This window comes from Lepidochelys kempii, chromosome 3, assembly GCF_965140285.1.
Source record: "Lepidochelys kempii isolate rLepKem1 chromosome 3, rLepKem1.hap1, whole genome shotgun sequence".
Classification (NCBI taxonomy): domain Eukaryota; kingdom Metazoa; phylum Chordata; order Testudines; family Cheloniidae; genus Lepidochelys; species Lepidochelys kempii.
In genome coordinates this window covers 107428017-107449580 of record NC_136382.1, presented here as the reverse complement: position 1 = coordinate 107449580, position 21564 = coordinate 107428017, and positions in this window count along the sequence as shown.

Below are 21564 nucleotides of genomic sequence, written 5' to 3'. Positions count from 1 at the left end.
ATGACAATTGCAGTGGACAGAACTCACCAGTGGGGTACCTCAGGAATCAGTGGTGGGTCTGTTGCATTTCAGGTGGTTTATTAATTACCTAGAACAGGGTTGTGCCTGTAGATGGGCAAAATTTTGTGACGACTCCTGAATCATTATTAATACCTTATGTGACTCACAGTATGTCTTCACTTGTGCATTATCTTGACTTAACCACACTCAGGTAAGAATGGCCACACTGAAATAACACTCCAGCTGCTTTGTCCACACTGACACTGCACTCATTCGTGTGTAGCACTAAAAAGACTTCTGGGGGAACATCCCATGATTTTTTGCATTGTAGTAAACGTTAAACTGAGCCACTTTACGAATTCTTCCCCCGTGAATTGTGGGAGAATTTGCCTGTCCCTCTCGGGCACACGGTGGGGATTGTGGAAAGGGATTGGAGAACTAGTAGCACTCAAGTGGTGCTAGCTTGTGTTCACACTACAGAGTAGCCATGTTACAAGGGGACAAATTGTGTTTATTCAAGCTTTAGCCTATACCTCCTAACAGGACAGCCCACTTGTGTTAAAAGCATGATGGCACTGGATCTAACGGCTTTTGTGTGTGGAAGGGACTTGGGTTAGGAGGAGCAACCCTTGAGTTATAACTTGAGTTAACTTGATTGTGGGTTCGATTGGTTGCACGCTCAAAAATTGGCATTAAAATTGGAGACTGGATCTTAAAATCTGGTGCTCAGTGATCACAGTGAGGTTATTGGTGTGCTGAGACCGCAGTCTGTCATGCTAACCAACACTGTCTGATTGGTCTCTGTCACAGGGCAGCCCCTTCCTGGTGCGTTCTCCTAATCAGGCCAGGTCTGGGTGAAAGGCTCTCCCTGTCCTAACCCAAGTAACGTGGCCTGGTCAGGGGCCTAACCTTGACAACACTGGCGTTGGCTCTCTATGAAGGACTAGTGTTTATATTATGGACTTTAACACCCAGATGGCTATTTTTGAGTTGAGTTTTAATTTGTTTCCTGTCCACTGTGGGGCTAGATTGAGAGCTGACCTGGCCAGAGAGCTAGGCCCTGGAAGCAGCAGACCATTGTAGAATCAGGACACTACAGAGGAAGAACCCCTGCAGAGCAGAGGAGGGTGCTGTCGTCACAAGTGCACAGGATAAGAGTCTGTCTGTATTCATCTGTTGTCTCTTATTTTATACTTAGATTGCAAGGGTCTTGCGGCAGGGCCTGTCTTTTTGTTTTGTGTTCATACTGCACCTAGAGAGCTGGCAGGTCACATGGTATTGGCTCCTGCTCCTTGTTACCAGCGGAGAGAAACAACAGTTGAGAGGAGGAGATAAATAAGTAGAAAAAGTAGATAGCGTGATTCACTTTTTTCAAACAGAACAAAACAATTAACACATTAAAAGACAGCTAAGAATACATCTTTTCCTAATACTATTTTACCTTGTAAAAAAATTGCTACAGTTGCCACAGGAAGGCAACAGATTTACAGTGCTCTAAGCAATTGCGAATGGTAGCGGAGGTATCCACTTCAGTCTCTCTATGCAAAAGCTTGAAATTTAGCCTATTAACTCTAATATCATTTATTTGAGTGCATTTGCCTCCCATTCTAAAAAATAAGCTAGTCATAAGCATTACCATGCTTTATATCAGACAGTTTCCCTGTGAACGTTAGTATATAAAAAATAACTTATAAATGGCTACCCACTGGGCATTAAAGTAATCTAATGAAGTTAAAGCAGCTGTTTTAAAACATATTCAAACAAAATCTAATCATTGAGATTTGGCTCTCTGAATTTTATGTTGTACTAATAGGTATTTAAAATGTAGCTGATATTAAATGAATTCTTCAAATCAAGTGAAAAGTCTAGCTATTTGAACACCTCATTATACTACACTGAAGATCTTTTTCATCCATGATATCCTATTAAGGGTTGTAGTGATAACCAAAATTGTTTTCACTGGTATAATAAAAACGACATGCACAGTACCATGGTCCTGATCCTGCAGATCTTACACAGGCATATCTCCTGCTTATCTCAACAGGAGTTTTGTCAGATAAGGACTACAGAATCAGGCCTTCATTTGTAAGCCTACAATATGACTTCCAACAGAAATGTAATTTTCTGCGGCATCTTAAAAAAAACCAAAGCTTCAATCATGATTAAACACTCATGCATGGATATTCCTTCCCCTTCCCATTCACAGATCTTCTTTGAAGCAGGATGGGTGCATTAGCTTCAGACTATTTAACCTTAAATGGGACACCATCCGCTTCAAAACCACATTTCTCTTCTACCTACAAAATGTTATATCTATCCCATTAAACAATAATACCTAAGATTACTGTAACTGAAAGGAGTTAGCCTTGGGGTTTTTTTTATTTTTGCTATTTCTTTTCAGTACTTTTACTTTGCCCATCATGTGTAAGCAGCTTCACTCTACAATCAGGCTGTTTATATGATCAGGGTCTTAGTTTCTGCCTGGCTAAAAAGACCCTTATAAACAGCAGCAGGGGAATAGAAAACCTTAATTTTTAAAAGATTTTGTTTTAATTCAGGACCTATTATTTAAAGGGCAAGCTACCAGAAATCTGTTTGGATTTTTTGTTGTTTTTTTTTAAATTCGTAAGTTTAAAAAAGATCGAGCTGACAGTGTCCCTTTAAAATATTCAAAATAAAAGAGCATTCATTCAGGTAGGGTTACACATATTTTACATTAAAGTATAAATGATAGATATGGGCATCATTATTTTAAATTCAACCATAAAAAATATTCTGCAAATACTAATGTGGAATGAACAGTGTAGTAGAAAGGCCCCCAATCTTAGGAAGGAGAGCGTAGAAAATGCATGGTTTCAATGTACAAACATGATCCAGCTCTAACTAAAGTCAATGAGTATTTTGCTATTAAATTTAGTGGGAATAGGTGAATGCCTTTTGAGAAGACCTGGTTCAATACAATGTATTTTAGCTAATAATTTCTGATACCCACATAACTAATTCTTGTCCTAGGTGGTAGCTATCAGCTATTAATATTTATATACTATAAGAAAATATATTGCCCCAATCTTTTCTCTTAACATCTTCCTTCTGATTGTTCCCATCATTCTCTGAAGCAGTCATCTCATTATGCCTAGTGAGCCAAATTAATTGCTGGTGTAATTCAACTAAAGTCAATGATATTGCACCACGTAAGAGTTTACCCAGGATGATCACTATTAGATAAATATTACCAATATAGATGGCTAAAATGAAACAGTTAATTTCAATCAATAGTGAAGTATAGAGATGCCTATGAAGGGTAAAATAAAACAGAACAAAAGATTCAAAGAAAACAATTACTAACAAACAAATAAATGTGTTTTATGCTAAATCACTTCTGGAGTAAAAACAAAAAATATATCTACAATAATTGCAAAATGAGCAGGATCATTTTAAAATAGAACCATTAGCCAAATGGATCCTAAATGTGACAAAAATCAATATCCATGTTTTGCTGAGTTTAGTTTTATATTCTCTTCATATCACATTCAGCTTTTTCCTCCCATACTCCTCCCATTTCTCCCTTTCTTTTTTTCAATTTCAATTTCCTCCCCCAACTCTGTTCTGAAATGTACTAGAATCCTTAGTGATGTATACTAAGCACAAATATTGCCACAAAGGTGAGAATTCTAGTAACTGTCACTTTGCTGCTGGCCCATCAGAACTACATGAATGTGACAGTCCATCTCTGTTCTCACAGTTGGTCCAGGAATAAAACAAATGTATAAAAGAGTGAATGGCATGTGTACTTTAGCCATGAACCTGGTTGCCTCTTTAGCTGCTGCTTCTCTTTCATACTTTTTCTCTTCTCTCTTTCACACACTGAAAAGATGGGACAAGGGGTACCATTTGGTTGTTCTCATGCCAAGATGAGGAAAATAGACAAACCCTCCCTTCCCCCTCCCCCAAAAAAATCTAAAATAAACTAACTCCTGGTGTGGGGGGTTATTTAACATTCTGATCTTGTGGACTAAGCACTTGACTGGGAGCCCAGGAACTCCTAAATTCTAATAATAGCTTTACCAATGAGTTTTTCCATGGACTCAATCAATTCATTAAGCCTCTCTGCCTCAGTTTATCTGTAAAAATTAATATAATAATTCTTGTTTGCCTCCCTCACAGAGCTGTCATGAAAATTAATTAGGTCCCAGTTCTGTCCATAGGTGTGTGTGGACACCATTTCCATTGCCTTCAATAGGAATTGTGCCTATTTATCTGAGAGTAGAATTAGGCCCTTGAGTGTTGGATTTTGCACTGCTCTTTGAAGATGTGATAGGCTGAGTATTATTATTAATTTATTAAGGGAGATGCGACATATGCAAAAAAATAAATGTTGAACAAGAAGCTGTATTACTTAGTCATACCCCTTAAATACTGTACAAAGGAGAGGAAAAGGCAAACAGTAAATGGAGAATGGAGTTATCCTTTGAATTAGTACAAATATGTGTCCCAGAATAGAAGGTGGAACGAGAAGATGGTTGCTGTTGAAGGAAAGTATGTTAAGTGCCTAAGACACTGAGTAAATTGTTCAAGAACATTTCATGCTTACTTAATGAATGATTACTCTATAATGTTGCCAAGGTCAGGAAAACCTTGGGTTATCTATCATGTGAATGCCAGTTCCATGAGTTAAAGTGACCATAAATGCAGTAACTTAACTGATGTTTTTCAAAGATGTGTACCTCTACTATTTATTTATTTAGACTTAGTAAAAATGTGCCTATCCCATATGCTGTTGTGCAGGTACAATCTTTACAAACTATATATTAATAAATAGGGCTAAGGTCCAAAACTGGAGATTCTCCCACTTCCCCCTGGCCAACATATTAAAAAATGTCTTGGAAACACCTCCCTCATCCTCTTATCTTACTCCCCCAAGAAAAGACCCAGAAGGACAGATACTATGACTTAAAGGTCCACAAGTTAAGGCTCTGGGAAATAAATGAAGGAAGTATGTTCCATAGTATAAAAGATACCCTCACTAAATTTGCCTTGACTACAACCCCTCAAAACAAAATCAGGATCTGAAGAAATATTGAAATAAGACCTGAAGCAGTGCTCTGTGTAGCTTGAAAGCTTCTCTCTATCACCAACAGAAGTTGGTCCAATAAAAATTACCACATCTACCCATCTATCTCTCTAATAAAATCAGGAGGCTGTTAGCTCAAGCTCCTTAAATATCTCCAGTGCCGTATTATCACCTGTGGAGAAAGGCAGTCCCTGAGTTAACTAGGACCAAATACATTTAAGGATTTAGGGCTTAAAACTAACACCTTATATTCCATCCGGAAACATATCAAAAGCCAGCTCAGAACACAGAGCAGAAGTGCAATGTGCTCTGTATGACAAACACTACTCAGCAAGAGGGCTGCCACATCTACAGGAGTTGAAGTTTCGGAATGCTCTTATGGTGCAGCCCCATGAAGAGTACTTTGCTGTAACCCAATCATGAGTTGACAAAAGCATGGGTCACTGTGGTGAGGTCTGAAAGGAAAAGTTGTAAATGGTAAGTGCTTTTAGACATCCTGCTGGACATCTAGAAACAGATGATTAGTGAATCTATGTAACACAAGGTGTGCATACTCCCCCAGCTGAGGGAGCAACTATCAACTCTTGCTACTTCTTCCAGTTTATTCCTCCAACCTACCAGCATTATCTTGACCTTGTCTGGATTACATTGCATACCCTGATTCTGGCAAGACAGTGGGTAAAACAATCAACCCTCTCCTCGGGAAAAGAATAGAGCCACTCAACAATGACTCAATTTTTCATTACCAGGTCTGCATCCAGGGCTGGATTTACATCTTGGGTGCCCCTAGGAACAGGGGCTTGTGCTGTGGGGCTGTTTCATTGCGGTGTAGACTTCTGGGTGTGGACTGGGGCCAGAGCTCTGGGACCCTCCCCCCAGCAGGGTCCTAGAGCCCAGGCTCCAGCCTGAGCCCACAAGTCTACACAGCAATGAAACAGCCCTGTAGGCCGAGCCCCATGAGCCTGAATTAGCTGGCATGGGCCAGCCATGGGTTTTAGTTTGCTGTGTAGATATACCCCATAAGGGCAGATTTCTGTGCCTGCCCGGAGCTTCACTGATTTAAGTGAAGTTTCATGTGGGCTCAAGGATCTACCCACTGGGACCTAGGTATACAATGGTGACAATGCCTCAAAGAGCACTATAGGTCAGCAATTAGTTTCCTTAACGAATGGTTCATTTTGTTGTTAAAACTTTTTAATATATACCTGTACAACAGCATTTGTAATTATTTGTATAACTATTAATTATTCTTGTGGGGATATATGATATATACCATTAACACTATCTAATACTGTGCTATTCAGATTTAATCCTGGGAATCATTCTCTATTATGAACAGTTTCCTTGTAATTTACTGAGCATTTTTTAAAATGTTTATATATAGATAGAAGGGTTATATAACCACGGTAAAGGAGATTTTGCTATTGTGTGACTGCCTGCTTAACTAGCCAAACTGAATTTAGGGCCTTATCCTGAAACCCCTTAATTCACACAAGCAGTTTGAATGAGGCCAATGGGAGTTGTGCACACTCAGCACCTCTCAGGATTAGACTCTTCTGATGTAACACAATACATGGCCCAGTCCTGCATTCCCAAAACTTCCACTCGGGCTAATGGAAGTTTGGAGTGAACCAAGACTACAGAAGCAGGCACATGATATTTTGCTCTTGCGCTCAATTGCTCTTTATGACTAGGTCATTTTTTTTGTATAAAGAGGTTTTCCCCTCCCCCTCAGTTGGTTTATTTTTCCTGATTCAATTAGGTAGTGCATTAAAGTGAACCAAACAGTTATTACTGCAAGTGCCACAATTCAGAAGTGGTTTCTTGAACAATTATTTACTGTTCTGTTTTTGTTTGGTCTGCTGGGTCTGTACAGTCTGTTCTGTCAGTGCACAGAATTTAAAGAATAATTCTCAGTGGATGTTATTAAACCAATGCCATCTGAGTGCTTCAGTTTTCTTATTTATATACACAAAATAAAAATACTGACCCTTTTTGTTGTTGCTAAAATGGAAAGGGTCTTGGTAACAATTGCTCTTTAATTTACCAACACCGATAAACCAGACTTATTTTGATGGAGCTTTTGTCTAGTAACTGTTTGTTTTGTAGATTATATCTAAAAATGTTTCCATTCAGAATCTAGAAATTCATTTATTTAACCATTCATAAAAAAATTAAACTCGTATGTAAATATAAGCTGCTGGACTGTGCTACCTTTGTTTCCTTCATTTATTTTAATCTCATTTGGAAGGTTTTTATTTTTTTAACTGCTTGTTGATTTTGTACGAAAAGTGATATGTCTGTGTTAGATGTGGCTTTGGAATTCTCTTTAACATTATAGCACTTGTTTTGGACCAGGTGTTGACCGGTCAAATTACAGGAACATGAAGTATAATTTGTACTTGTCACACAGGCAGCCCTCGTTTAAAGATGTTAAGTACTATCTTTTTCACCTGATTCAGTGAAAGGCGATCTAAATTTGTAGTGGGCAGTTATACCCTCTCAGTGTGCCTCCGCCCTCAGCACTCCCTCACCCTGTGGATAGTGCTTTGTTATTTGAGCTCTGGAATTATGCAGGACACAGCTGGTGAAGTAAGTTAAAGAGGGGTGGATGTGGGAGGGATGGAGCTTAGAAACCATGCCTGGGTTTGTTAATAGGGAAAAGCTATTTCAAATTGAGAGGATGCCATTTCTAAGTGATTAAGCCAGAGAGAAACATGATTTATTATTCTTCCACAGGAACTGTAGGAGATATGCAGTTATACCCTAATGCACACAATGGTCCAGATTGTCAAATGTAGGTGCCAAAAATTAGGTTCCTAAAAATGTAGACACCTTAAATAAAAGAGGCTTATTTTTCAAAGGACTTGGGTACCCACAGCTCCCATTGATTCTTGCTTAATATTGACTGATTATATTTGGACTCATTAGAATAACATTAACATACATAATAATGACCAATTAATTGAAAGGTATAAGAAATATTAAAATTGCATCCCACTCTTTTTAATGCATCACACAGCACATTGTGGGCTATAGTCTGAGTGGTGGTTGGAGTGGGGGACTGGCAGTCAAAACTCCTAGTTCTTGTCCCAGTTATGCCACTAGTTTGCCACTAGCTGTGTATACTTGGGCAAATCACTTAACCTCTCTGTGCCTCTGTTACCCATTTTACAAATGGGTATACTAATACTTACCTACCTCATAGGGGTATTATAGAGTGAGATTCACAAAAATACTTAGGCCTCTTAGTCTGGGGTTTGGGTAACTAAATCCCAGTTTTTAGGCTCCTTGTGATCCACAAAACTCCCCCCCACCCCCAAGCCTGTAGGTGTCCAAATTCACTCAGTGCCTCAGTTTTCAGGTTAAAAGTTCCCTAGGTGCCTAAGTTTCTGCCTCTGAGCATGTGCACTGCTGGCCCATGCTAGGCATCCAGGTGCCTATCTTCCACCTAAGCCCTAGATTGATCCATGAACTGGGGGGAAGATAGGCCTTGGCTGCCTATCTCACATGAGGAGCCCAATCTGACAGGCAGGTACAGAAACCACCTACCAGAGTAGGTCCCATTCAAAAGCTGCAGTGGTTACAGCCCTGATGTGAGATATTTGGGTTCAATTTCCCCCTCTACCTGATGGGGAGAAAAGATATGAATGCACTTCTCAGGAGAGTCCACTGAGTTATGATGGGCGGTGGAGGGCTCTCAGTCTTTCCTGTTGGAAGATTTTTCCAGTTTGTATAAATACTTAGAGTCACTGGGCCAGAGAGAGAGAGTGTGTGTGCGCGTGTGAGAAGGACTTCATACCCTTGCATCAAGGTAAGAGACACAGTCCAGTCCCTCTGAGCTGATGATGACTGTTTATTTATCTACAGTGGAAAGAGCTTTGACAGGCGAGATTGAGAGAGCCCCATATCAGACTATCCCATAGCTCTGCAGTTCGAGCACTTACCTGAGGTGTGTGAAAGATCCCATTAAAATCCTTTCTCCCCCTCAGGTCAGTGCTCTAACCACTGCACCAAAGATTATAAGGTGGGCACCACTTCCTCTTCCAGATGTTTTGTGTGGAGTAAGGCAGGCACCTAACTCATTCTCACAAAACCAAACTTAGGCACCTCAACTGCCTAACTGCAGGAGAGGGGTTCCCAGTTGTGGATTGCAAGCAGAGACAGCAATCCTTGCAGCCTGGATTTAGACCCCAATCACTTTGGGAAGGGAAGGGCTTAGGACACACATCTGTCCGTGGCATCTCTTGTTGGCGAGTTTGAGATCTCCCTGCCTAGCATGCTGGCTTTTGTGGATCCCATTCTTAGGCACCTAGCTCTCCCTGTTCATTGTATAGAGAGCCTATGTGCCTAATTCAGGCTTTGTGGATGACAATGTTATTCCTGTGATTTTCTAGGTTCCTAAAAGTTAGACATTGCAACATTCAGCATCAGAGCACCCAAGTCCCTTAGTGGATCCAGGTCATAATGCTTAGTTAGCTCAAATTTGTAAAGCACGAGACTTTCATATGGAAGGTACAGGTACAATAAAAGTCCAGTCAGGAGTGCCGGAAGCTCCCTAGAAGTGGGGGGGGAGGGCACCAGTGCCCAAACCATGGTTTTATCCCTTCCCCCATGGCCCCACCCCTTCCCCAAAGCCCTGCTCTTGCCCTGCCTCTTCCCCAAGGCCCTGCCCCACTCACTCCTCTCCACCCCCTTCGTCCCCATCACCGACCCTTAAGGCAGGTAAAAAGTGATGGGGCCATGGCCCCCTGGCCTCACTGTTCCAGCACCCCTAAAATCCAGTATATTTTTATTTTATATGTTGTTCATCCTGGGACTGATTCCGCAGCTCCTCCACTTGCAAAGCTCCCAATTAGGTCAACTGGAGTTTCAGCGGAAACTAGAAGCAGGCCCTCTATAATAGTCATTGACAAGATTCATTATCAACGCTCCTTCTGAGTCATTATGAGCTACATCAGTATTCTAAAATATTTTGCTGATGAGTGGATTATTTAAATTTCTCAATGCACCATTAGCAAGATGATTTTAAAAATTAAATAGCAAAAGGATGATTTTCTTTTCCTATCTTTCTCTCTAGCCCTCAAGGCTGTGAAGGAAAGTTTGAAAATGTGGCATGAGTCCACCCTAACGGCAAACAATGTATTGTTTTTAAAAATCTCATCCTTTTTAAGCCAATCTCATGATTTTGGTGGGTCTAACTCATGATTTTTGAACACGAGTGGTTGGCAATACTAGGTGAGGGGGAACTGGCCTTAAGCTGTCTCTTTACCTTCAGTTCTGCAACTGGAGGGAGATTGGATTAAGTTATGAGATGCAGAACTTGGATGGGATGTGGGATCCCCCCCAAAACAGAGCACCTCAGAAGACCAGGAGTCCAAACAGATTCTGTCTTTGTGCCTGAGGCCAGCCCTCAAAACAGAGGGTCGAATTCCCCCTAGTGTTCTAAGTGCAGTGTCACAATTTTATTTCAAGTCTCACAATATTTGGTGGTTTTCCTGAAGCCCAGCAGCTGGAATCAAGGGATTACATGAAAACCTCTGCTTTCAATGAAAAATAAAGAAGTGTAGCCCGCACACACACTGCTGGTAAATGTGAACCAAGCGCACCCTGAGGACTTAGAAACTAGAGAGCAAATATAAACAAACAATCTCATTATTTTGGAGCCCATTTCACGATTTCCGAATGCTTGGGGCTCACAAGGCTGTAAGTGGGTGCCACCCGGTAAAAGGCCATGCAGTTGCAGGTCATTCTGCTGCTCCCTTCACGCCACGCCCGCTTGCCCTTGCGTTTGTCTTCTTAGCTGGCTGCAAGCAGTCGCCAGCTCCACTGCACGCTGAGAAGGGAACAACAAACAGCCTTGCACAGAGCGGATCCGGTTTACACCCCCCTCGTCATCCCACCCGGGCAGCTGCCCGCAAAGCTGGACGGGCCCGCAGCGCAGTCCTGCTGCCCCCCTCCTACCACAGCGGGAGGGGAGGGGAGAGGAGGGCAGGGCCAGCGCGGCGCAGCAGCCCCTCCCTCGCAGCTCGTCTCGTTCGGCCAAGGGGTGAGGAGGAGGGAGGGAGGTAGAAGCGCGCAACATCGGCGCAGGGCTGATGGAACGCGCCCCGCCGCGCGGGCAGGCTCGCTAGGGCTTGCGCCCGCCCACCTCCCGAGTTTTCTAATAGGCGCTGCATGGTGGGGGAAGTGCCCAGTGGCAGCAGTGGCGGGGAGAAGAAGGCTGGCTATTGGCTGAGGAGATGGGGGCTGGCGTTGTGCTGGTGGGGAGGTGTCCAGCTGATTAGTTTGAGGGAGGTGGGGGATGTGGCAGGACAGGAGGGGCTTAGCTGGAGGGAGGGAGAAGGTGGACATGTGGCTGAATGAGGCGATAGGGGAGGGGGAGAAGAGGGAAAGGCTGAAGAAGGGTTTGGGGCGTTTGGTTGGCAAGAGCTTGACTGAAAGAGAACAGGGCGGATTTGCCCCCAAATCGTCTAGGGCTGTAGGGTCAGTTAGTATGCAGGAGAGTCTGCCACTGAAACAAATATAGCTAACCAACCCTCCATCCCCCCACCCCAGACATACACCCACATCCTGGAGAGGAAGTGATTAAAATATGGCTTCACCTTTGCAATCTTTGCTGTCATGCATGTGCAAAAACGAGCCACCTGAGTGGCTCTTGGGGTGAAAATAAACCCTTCACTGGAGTGAGACCTGTCAAATATTAGTCCTACAACAGGTCTGTGGTGCTTTCTCATTGGTAAAACTTGATTTTCCTGATTTTTTTTTTAAACAAGCTTGCAAGTGGTTGAAAGCCTTGCCCCTGGAGGGTTTCTAATCGTGCAAAATGGATTAGCCTCTTGAATGTATTTACCTTGCAAAATAGTTCCTTTCTGCTGTGGCACTTGATTAAAATGGGACTGAGAATGACTCCTGCATTTTTTGGAACATGTTGGGACGACATAAGATTTTTTAAAAATGCTGCTAAATAATATTACATTGAAAACTGCTGGATCAAAACATGTTTTTAAAGGACTCTGAAGTTATGTTTACATGCTCTTATTTATTTTATAATGGTAACAAAATAATGGGGATCCAGTGGATGTAATTTATTTAAACATTCAAGAGGCTATTAGGGAAAGTTGCTAACCACAGAGGGAGAGGTAAATCCTGTCAATCATGGATTAAAGTCTGGTTAAGAGATGGGTGGGGGGAAGAATAAGAATAAATGGCAAATTCTCATTGTGAAGAAAGTTAATAGTGGGGTGCCCCAGTGATCAATACTAGGCCCAGTGTTGTTTAATATATTTATTAAGGGCCTGCTGGAGATGCTGACTAATGAGGCACTGAAATCTGCTCTCTTCACAAATGACATAGGTTATACAAGATTGGGGAGGCACAACAGAATGACTTGACAAAACTAAATAATTGGGTAATGCAATGGCAGATGGGATTCAGTGTAGGTGAATGCAAGGTAATGCACCTTGGAAGGAATGATTTAAACTATTTGTACACACAGATGGGTTCTGAATTAATTGTAACCTTTCAACAATAGGATTTAAGCATCCGTGTGGACAGCTTAATGAAGATGTCTGCTCAATATGCTATGGTGGTCAAAAACAGCGAATAAAATGTTAGGCTGTAATAAAAAATGGAACAGAGAAAAATACAGAAAATATTGTAATACCATTATATAAAACATTGCTAAGTAGGTTCTCCCTTTGATTATTTTGTTTTGGTCACCTTTATCTTTAACGGTATGTGGGGATAACTCTGTATGAGGAAAAAATTGAATGACAATTTAGGGCTCAATCTTACAAAGTTGAGTGACCTGAACTAGAATTGACTACAGTATTAGCTCAAGTTTTCAGCACCTTACAGGAGAAAGGCCTAAGGGTTTTGTTTGTTTGTTTGGGGGGGGGGGGAGCTGCAAAAAGTACAATTTTATATATACACATACAATGAAGGATGGAAGAGAGAAGACCATGTGACATTCTTATTTTATCTTGTCCCTTAATAATAAGGGGCTATTCAAAAGGATACATTTTATCTCTGCAATGTATAATTAATCTGTGAAACTCACTGTCAGAATGTTATTGATGCAAATAGCTTAGTTTAATTCACAAATGGATTAGCCACATGCAAAAAAGAGCAGGCCAAATCTGTAGCTGGTGTAGATTGGTGTAGGTCCTTCAAAGTCCACGGAGCAATGCTGATTTGATCACCAGCTAGGGATCTGGCCCAGCATCTGCAGTTATAGAAAGATAAAATTGACAACAGCTATTCATCTTCCTGTTTTGAGGCCAAAACTGAATGCCAGCTGGATTAAGATAGAAATCCCCTCCAACATATATCTCCACCACTGTATAGATAACTGGCTGGCTGCTTTATCTTGGGTGGTTTGTCTTCTGAACTATGGGACCAGGAAAAAATTCTTCCCATTCATCCATGGTATAATATCGTTCAATTGGCAGGTGCATTATAAGTCTTCATGAGAAGTAGTTAATGTAGACCACTACTTGGAGGCCGGATCCACTGGACTAAATGGGTCACTAGCCTGTTCTGTCATAGCAGTTCCTATGTTTAGGCAAAAGATGTGTGACTGAACTTCAGATGTCCTTTTAGCTGTTTGTTTTCCTTCCTGAAATCAAATCCCTGAGCACTGTGCGAAACAAAAATAAACCAAGGCTATACATGAGCAAGAACAAACCTAGTATTAGGGTAAAAATAGCATAAATTCAATTTAAGCCTGCTACAGTCACAGAGCTGTTTGTTTGTTTTTATTCTGCAAGCCCATCATAAGTATTCTGTGAGGAATCAACTGCCCTTGACAAGTTATACATTTAAGATAATGATTGAAGTGTTAATAAAACATTATTAGCTGACAGAAGTTTTCTTCTCAAATATGAAGACCTTTAGAAAATCTGCAAATGAAATTATTGAGCAATTAATGTTTGTAAAGCCTGTGGAAGATTAAAAGCTTTACATAAATGCTTATTAGTGTATTAATAACAAGTCTTACCCTACCAGATTTACTACCATCCTCATCCAGGGTGGGTTAGGCAGGACTCCATGGCAGATAGAGAAGTGAGTCAGTGATGCTCCTCTGAGAACATCTTTCACTAAAATTCCTTGAGACTATCTCTAAGACAACTTCAGATGGATGTGAGGGCTCTCACACAAGGCTTCCCTCCCCTCCACCAACACACATTCACATCCCAGAGCAAGCTATGAGGGAGTTATTGGGGGGGACTATTTGCTTAGTGAGTGGGCAAACTGGTTGGTGAGGATGTCCTGGGATTAATTTTGGGAGAGTTTGTTTGGAAGGCAGCAGAAGGGTGGGGACAGGGGTGTGGGCGGGGGGAGCTGCTGTTGAAGAACATGGATAATTTGTTAGGCTGCTACTGTTTGCTGTATCAAGGATATTTTTCTAATGGGGAGTTGCAGGTAAACCGCAGGAAATGGGTAATTTGGAAAGAAAATTGCAGTGATCTTACTGAGCATAGACAGTGAAGATTGAGAGTTTGCAAGGATACTTTATCCTGGAGTTGAGAGGAAGCAGGGGCTCCAAAAGGATCATTTTTGCAGGGGTAATTTGTAAGGGTCTTGGAGCTGGGATATTTGGGACATACAGAAGGGTAAGAGTAGATATCAGTGTTTAATTCTGCTGTTTGCCCTCACATCCATCCATTAATTCTGCTGTTTGGGAGTGTGGAAAGGAACTGCGGTCAAGGGTAGGGAGCTGGAAATGTATTGTAGTATAGGTTTAAATATATATATAGGACAAAATCCTAGCTCCATTGTAGTCAATAACAAAACTCCCATTATCTTCAGCTGGGCCAGGATTTCACACATGATCTTAAATAAAAACAAGGAACCAGCATAGTCTTAATAATTGTATGACAACAACTACATATAATAATAACAATAACTCAAACTAATGTAGTGTCTTTCATCCAAGAACCTCCAGGCACTTTACAGAAGTGAGAACATGTTATTATCCCATTTTACAGACAGAGAAGATGAGGTGCATTTGAGACTGAGGGGATGGAGTTTTCAAAAGTGTATAAGGAAATCAGATGTCCAACTCCTATTGACTTATATGTCACTGGCAGAGTTGGGAAAAAAGCCACCTGACTCCCAGTCCCTTGCTATAACAAGTGGCATAAGTCATTATATAACTCTAATTTACTTTTCTGATTACACAATAGTTATTTAAATATATCAAACGCTTCTCCTTTAGAAAGTAAGTAGAAAAGAATGCATGCTGCTTTCTAGAGTAATTAGTTAATGTTGGTATTGTGCTTTGAAGCCATAAGGTGCTACTTTAAGTAAATATTAAGTATTATTATTATTTTATTATTTACTATTATTAGTGCATGAGTATGATATAATTAATCTGACGTACGTGGACAATACAACCTGCTCAGCTTGCCTAAAAGTTAAAGTTACAAAATTGCACAATTGTCTAACATATATTTGATTAGAAAACAGGTTTTAATTTTAGGTTTCTAAGCTATTGTTATTAACAAAATTTAAGTTTAAAAATAATTTTAGAAAGTATGAGTAATTTTATATTTTAGACATTAATTTTTAAAATATAATTACTTAGTTGTTTCCCAGAGGGCTCATCTGTGTTACTGTACATATTCCAACAGTTAAACAGCCAACAGTTAAAATCTATCTGGACCCATTGTACTGCTTCTAGACACAATGGCCCAAGAACCAGCCACTGTCAAAAATGAAAATAGGCACCCACAAAAGTTATCCAAAAGGAAAAGAAAGTAAAAAAGTGAGGTTTCCCAAAGGACACAATTCAAATGGAAAGGTCTTAGAACAGGGGTCGGCCGCGTCCGGCCCACCAGACGTTTTAATCTAGCACTCGAGCTCCCGCGGAGAAGCAGGGTCTGGGGCTTGCCATGCTCTTGCACTCCAGTCGGAGAGTGGGGTCTGGGGCTTGCCCCACTCCACGTGTGCATGTCCCCCCTCCAGCTCCTATACCGAGGGGTAGCCAGGAGGCTGTGCACACTGCCCCCAAGCCAAGCACTGCCCCCACAGTTCCCATTGGCTGGGAACCACAGCCAATGGGAGCTGCAGGGGCGGCGCCTGCAGACAGGGCAGCGTGCAGAGTCACTTGGCCATGCTGCCGCATAGGAGTTGGTGGGGGAACATGCTGCTGCTTCCAGGAGCTGCTTGAGGTAAGCGCTGCCTGGAGCCTGCACCCCGACCTCCTCCCACACCCCAACCCTCTGCCCCAGCCTTGATCCCCCTCCCGCCCTCTGAACCCCTTGGTCCCAGCCAGGAGCACCCTCTTGCACCCAAAACTCCTCATCGCCAGCCTCACCCCAGAGCTCGCACCCCTAGTTGGAGCCCTCACTTCCCCCTTGTAGCCCAACCCTCTGCCCCAGCCCAGAGCCCCCTCCAGCACCTGAACTCCTCATTTCTGGCCCCACCCCAGAACCTGCACCTCCAACCACAGCCCTCACTCCCTCCCATACCCCAACCCCAATTTTTTGAGCATTCATGGCCCGCCATATAATTTCCATACCCAGATGTGGCCCTCGGGCCAAAAAGTTTGCCCATCCCTGCCTTAGAACAAGTCTTGATGGTTGTAACAGCAAGTCTCCTCTGGATATGTTCAGGAAGGGAGATCCACAGACATGTAGCTTCTGAACTGAGAATGCCCTACCCAGATAAGATTAACTCTTATGACAAAAAACCAGGACAATTTATCTTATCTCAAATGCCTTAGGGAGACAGTGGGGGAGTGTTGAGTTGAAAGCTGGCCTGAGTTACAAAGCCTGAAACCTAAGGGTTTGCAATAAAAATTATTACCAACCTGTAACTAAAGATATGTACTAAAGGGCTTCTGAAAAGATTGGTCAGACTGGGATGTTTTCCCTTTCCCAGGGGTTATAATTGTAAAAGGAAATCAAATCAGGGGGAAATGTGTGTGAAAGAGTCTCACAAAATTCTGACTGAACAAAATAAGAAGGCTCAAAGCTTATAAATTCCCCTGAACCACAACATATTCCTGATAGTCCTTGCGTGAATGTTTTTGTCATTACACACATTGTATACGCATTATAATTATTTAATTTAGAAGAAAAACAGAATCAAATCAAAGGGGAAAATGTAACTAATTCTGCAACTGTCAGCAGTGCATAATCCATGACCACTGCCACCTCTCCTTGTAACCCTTTATCACCGAAAGTAAATTGGAAGGATTCAAATACTTCACAGTGTATGTAAATACAACATAAACATTTAAAATTAGCAAGGATGCTGGTGAAGCACTAGTGGCAGCCATGGTCACAGTGACAGCAACAGAGCAGGAATTACTTACTTACATACACAGCCCCTAATCCTGCAGACACACGTACTGAATTTTGAGCCCACGCAGAGTGCCATTGAAGTCAATTTTGTGTGTGCAGATTAGAAGATACTGCTCCACATGAAGATGTGAGATCCAAGAAGGGTATGCAAGTCTGTACTTACCTAAACCTGAAGTGAAGTATAATACCAAAGATAGTTCTCTTATATATCCTAATATATTATTACAGTCCATCTTAATATGGCTAATATTTTTACATATATGTAATAATGGACATGTAAAGGTAAAATGCAGGTTTTGTAAATAGAAAAGTACATTCACATTTTAGATTTGACATGAAAAATCTTTGAGCCATAGCCTCAGCTGGTGTATATCAGCATATCTCCATTGATGTTAGTGAAGCTATGCTAATTTACACAAGCTGAGGATCTGGGCCTACGGAAGTCAGAACTGAGATTGACATCATGCTTATGTCTGAGTTGCCCAGGTTTTGTCATTTTAGATCATAATCATAATGGGCCAGATTCTGTTAACCTTGCTCATGCTGAGCAGTCAGTTCCCAGGTAGTCCCATTGATTTAAATGCGAGTTTGTGGTATGCAAGGAATGAAGTGCAAGGCTCTAATGTGCAATGATCTACAAAAATATAATAGAGCTGTTAGTCATGTGCGTAAGTATTTGCAAGATTGGGGCCTGTACGGGTGTAACCACAAATCTTTGTGAACAATAGTTGCTTTTTTTTTTTTTTTTGTAGAACATAGCAACACAGTCTAACAACTTATCCAGTGAATAATGTCTGTGGTCTGCATCAAATTAATTACTTGTCAACTACCAATTAATTAATTTATTTCAGGAATATTTTCTCACATGTTCAACCTCTAGGATATAATTAGAGGGAATTCTCTATTTTCTGTACCAAAGAAGTTTTCAGAAATGTCCCACCAAGACATCTGCATGCACTTATGCAATACAAGAATACATACTATCTGTATGATTATCTTTTATAAGGTCATCTGTACCAGGGCTTGGATCCAGCTAGTATGTGGCAGCATGGTGTCCAAGTACCTCTCTCCAGGGGTTATCTTGGTCTCCAAATCTCAGCCTTCATTTTTTAATAGTAAGGGCACGTCTTCACTAGCAATGTTAAAGTTCTGCCGCAGCAGTGCTTTAACGTGGCTTGCGTAGTCACAGCAGAGCGCTGGGAGACAGGTCCCAGCGCTCTAAAAAAACCACCTCCAGGAGGGGAATAGCTCCCAGTGCTGGGACCGCGGCTCCCAGTGCTGGTGCACTGTCTACACGGGCGCTCTACAGCACTGAAACTTGCAGCGCTCGAGGTGTTTTTTCACACCCCATGAGCGAGAAAGTTGCGGCGCTGTAAAGTGCCAGTTTAAACAAGCCCTAAATCATTACCTGGTGTAGTTGTAAAGAAAACCTCAAATATGTGAACGGACAGTAACCAATGTGGAGAAGTCTACACGAGTCTGCAAAGAGCCTGCCACAATGGCTCTGAGAAGTAAGAACTGCCCCATTCATTTGATAGGTGTTAACTAAGACGACCAGTGATGATAATTTTATGTTAACTATTTCATTCCACATGTAAGAAAGGACAGGAAGGATCACAGATCTGAAAATGTACTATGAGTGAGATCTGATTTTGGTGCCACAAATAGCTGGCATTTAGGAGATAGCACCACTTATTTTTCCCCCCTCAATCAAGGAGCCAAGCTCTAGGAACGTAGCAGAGTCTATGGGCATGGGCAAGGCCCACCAAAGGAGAGTTAGGCTCAAGGAGCCCAATGTTGCTCAGAGAGATGCAGTCTTACTTTTAACATCTGTACAATCTACTACGAGTAGTGTTTCCTCTTACCAATTCACAGAAGAAGGGCTTATTTTCTGTGTGGAACTTGGAAGAATACCTCCAGCTTTTTTTTCTCAATTTGACATCTATCTTTAGTGTTTGTTGTCCGTTCTTGTAAAAGGGAGGTTTTGATGGATTTCTGTGTACTTCAGGTCCACAGAAGTATATTTTATCAGATGAAGCAACAAGAATGGTATAAAGGGGTCTGAGTTTAAAGTGAGAAGCAAGCCCAAGTCCCAAGTTAGAACGCGCACCACCACCAGAAGTAGGGCAGTGTGACATCAGCCATCTCAGTAATTACTGGCTGTAAGTAAGAGGTGATTTTATCATGGTTACAAGTACCTTCATGGAGAAAAAAAAATTCTGATAGTAGACAACTCCTTAATCTAGCAGAAAAAGACATAAGGAGATTCAATGGTTAGAACAGGGATTGGCAATCTTTGGCACACGACCCATCAGAGAAAGCTGCTGGCGGGCTGAGCCAGTTTGTTTACCTGCAGCATCCACAGGTTCGGCCGATCGCAGCTCCTACTGGCCGCGGTTCACCATTCCAGGCCAATGGGGGCTGCAGGAAGCGGCGTGGGCCAAGGGAATTGCTGGTCGCTGCTTCCCGCAGCCCCCATTGGCCTGGAGCGGCGAACCACAGCTGCGATCAGCTGAACCTGCGGACGCTGCGATCAGCTGAACCTGCGGACGCTGCAGGTAAACAAACCATCCCGGCCCCCCCGCAGCTTTCCCTGATGGGCCATGGGCCAAAGGTTGCAGATTCCTGGGTTTGAAGCTGAAGCTAGACAAACTCAGACTAGGCGCACATTTTTAACAGTGAGTGTAATTAACAATTGGAGCAATTTACTGAGGGATGTGGTAGATTGTCTGTCACCTGAAGCTTTCAAATCAAGTCTGGAGCTCTTTCTAAAAGATATGCTATAGCTCAAACAGAAGTTGTGGTATTGATACATAAAATATTAAGTGAAGTCCTTTGGCCTGTGTTACGCAGGTCAGACTGGATTATCACAGTGGACTCGTCTATGAAATCAAGACAGCAACTACAGTTCTAAATATGGTCTCCATTCTACAGATGCTTATGCACCAAGTAAAGCATGTGAGATTATGGCTGAAATTGGAAGACTCCAAAATTATGCTGGAGATCTAGGTTCAAATTGTATTTAAACTCATTTTTATCTATGGTTTCTTGAGCTTAGTCTATCTCCCAGTGAATGTTTGTTCACATAACAAAACTACAATAGAGTCTGGTACAATTCAGCATACTTGGCATCCTCTGTTCTGGAGAATCCTAGCATTTGCATTATGAGGTAGTAAAGGAGAGAGGTTTAATTTATTAAAACAATCAATAGATTAATTTATGGTGAACATCAGTATTGAAACTCTCATTGGTATATGGCCACTATTCTCTACACTTTATAAGTAACCATAACTAGCCATCTATGAATATAGGAATCATATTTAAAAAGAGTTTAAATTGTTTTTAAAAGGTATAAGAGAACTCTCTCTAAACTAGATTAAATCTATCATTATTTCTACTCCCTCTTCATATAACCTTTGTAAATCACATAAACCTAGGGGTGATTTGAGACATTTCCTTTTCATTGTAAAATGTTTAAGATTCATACTTAAATATTTTTAACTGTGCTCATGAAAGGTACTAAATTAACATATCTGGAAATCAAAGTCTTCTGTTTATTCACAGAAGAGGCAGTGTGGGCAGAGACAATGTAAATTTCCCATGTCCCATCAATGTTTCAGTCTAGTTGTGGAGATACCTCACTGAAGGTCCCTAGTACACAGTCAGACAACTTCAGTTTGGAAGAGCCCACCCATTGAGGTACCCCCTAGGTAGCAATGTGCTGTTTGCTCCCCCAAATCTCTTTCCTCTCTCCTCGTGACCTCAGACAGAGTCGTTCAATCTTTGTGCCTATTCAGTCTTTCACCTTTTTGGTTGAGACTTGCAACAAGGATAGATGGCATTTTATACCATTTGTCATGTTTCTTTAATGTGGACATTTGTCTACTAGAAACTGGACAGAGACCTTCAATTTATTTCATGACGGCCACTGGGCTATCAGTTGGTGAGTACTTTTCGTCACAACTAATTTGGACTGAATTTGAGCCCAGTGACCTTGAGCTTACTTCAGAAGCCATTACCAATCTCCTAAATGCCCAAAGAAGTTCCCAATCCTATTATTTAGTCCCATTTAATAACAATATCCAAAAGATATAGAGATGTACTAAAGATGTCCACACTGGGATTAGGTGTGAGAGAATACAAACAGATGAAATTTAATGATTATTTTGATTATTGTAT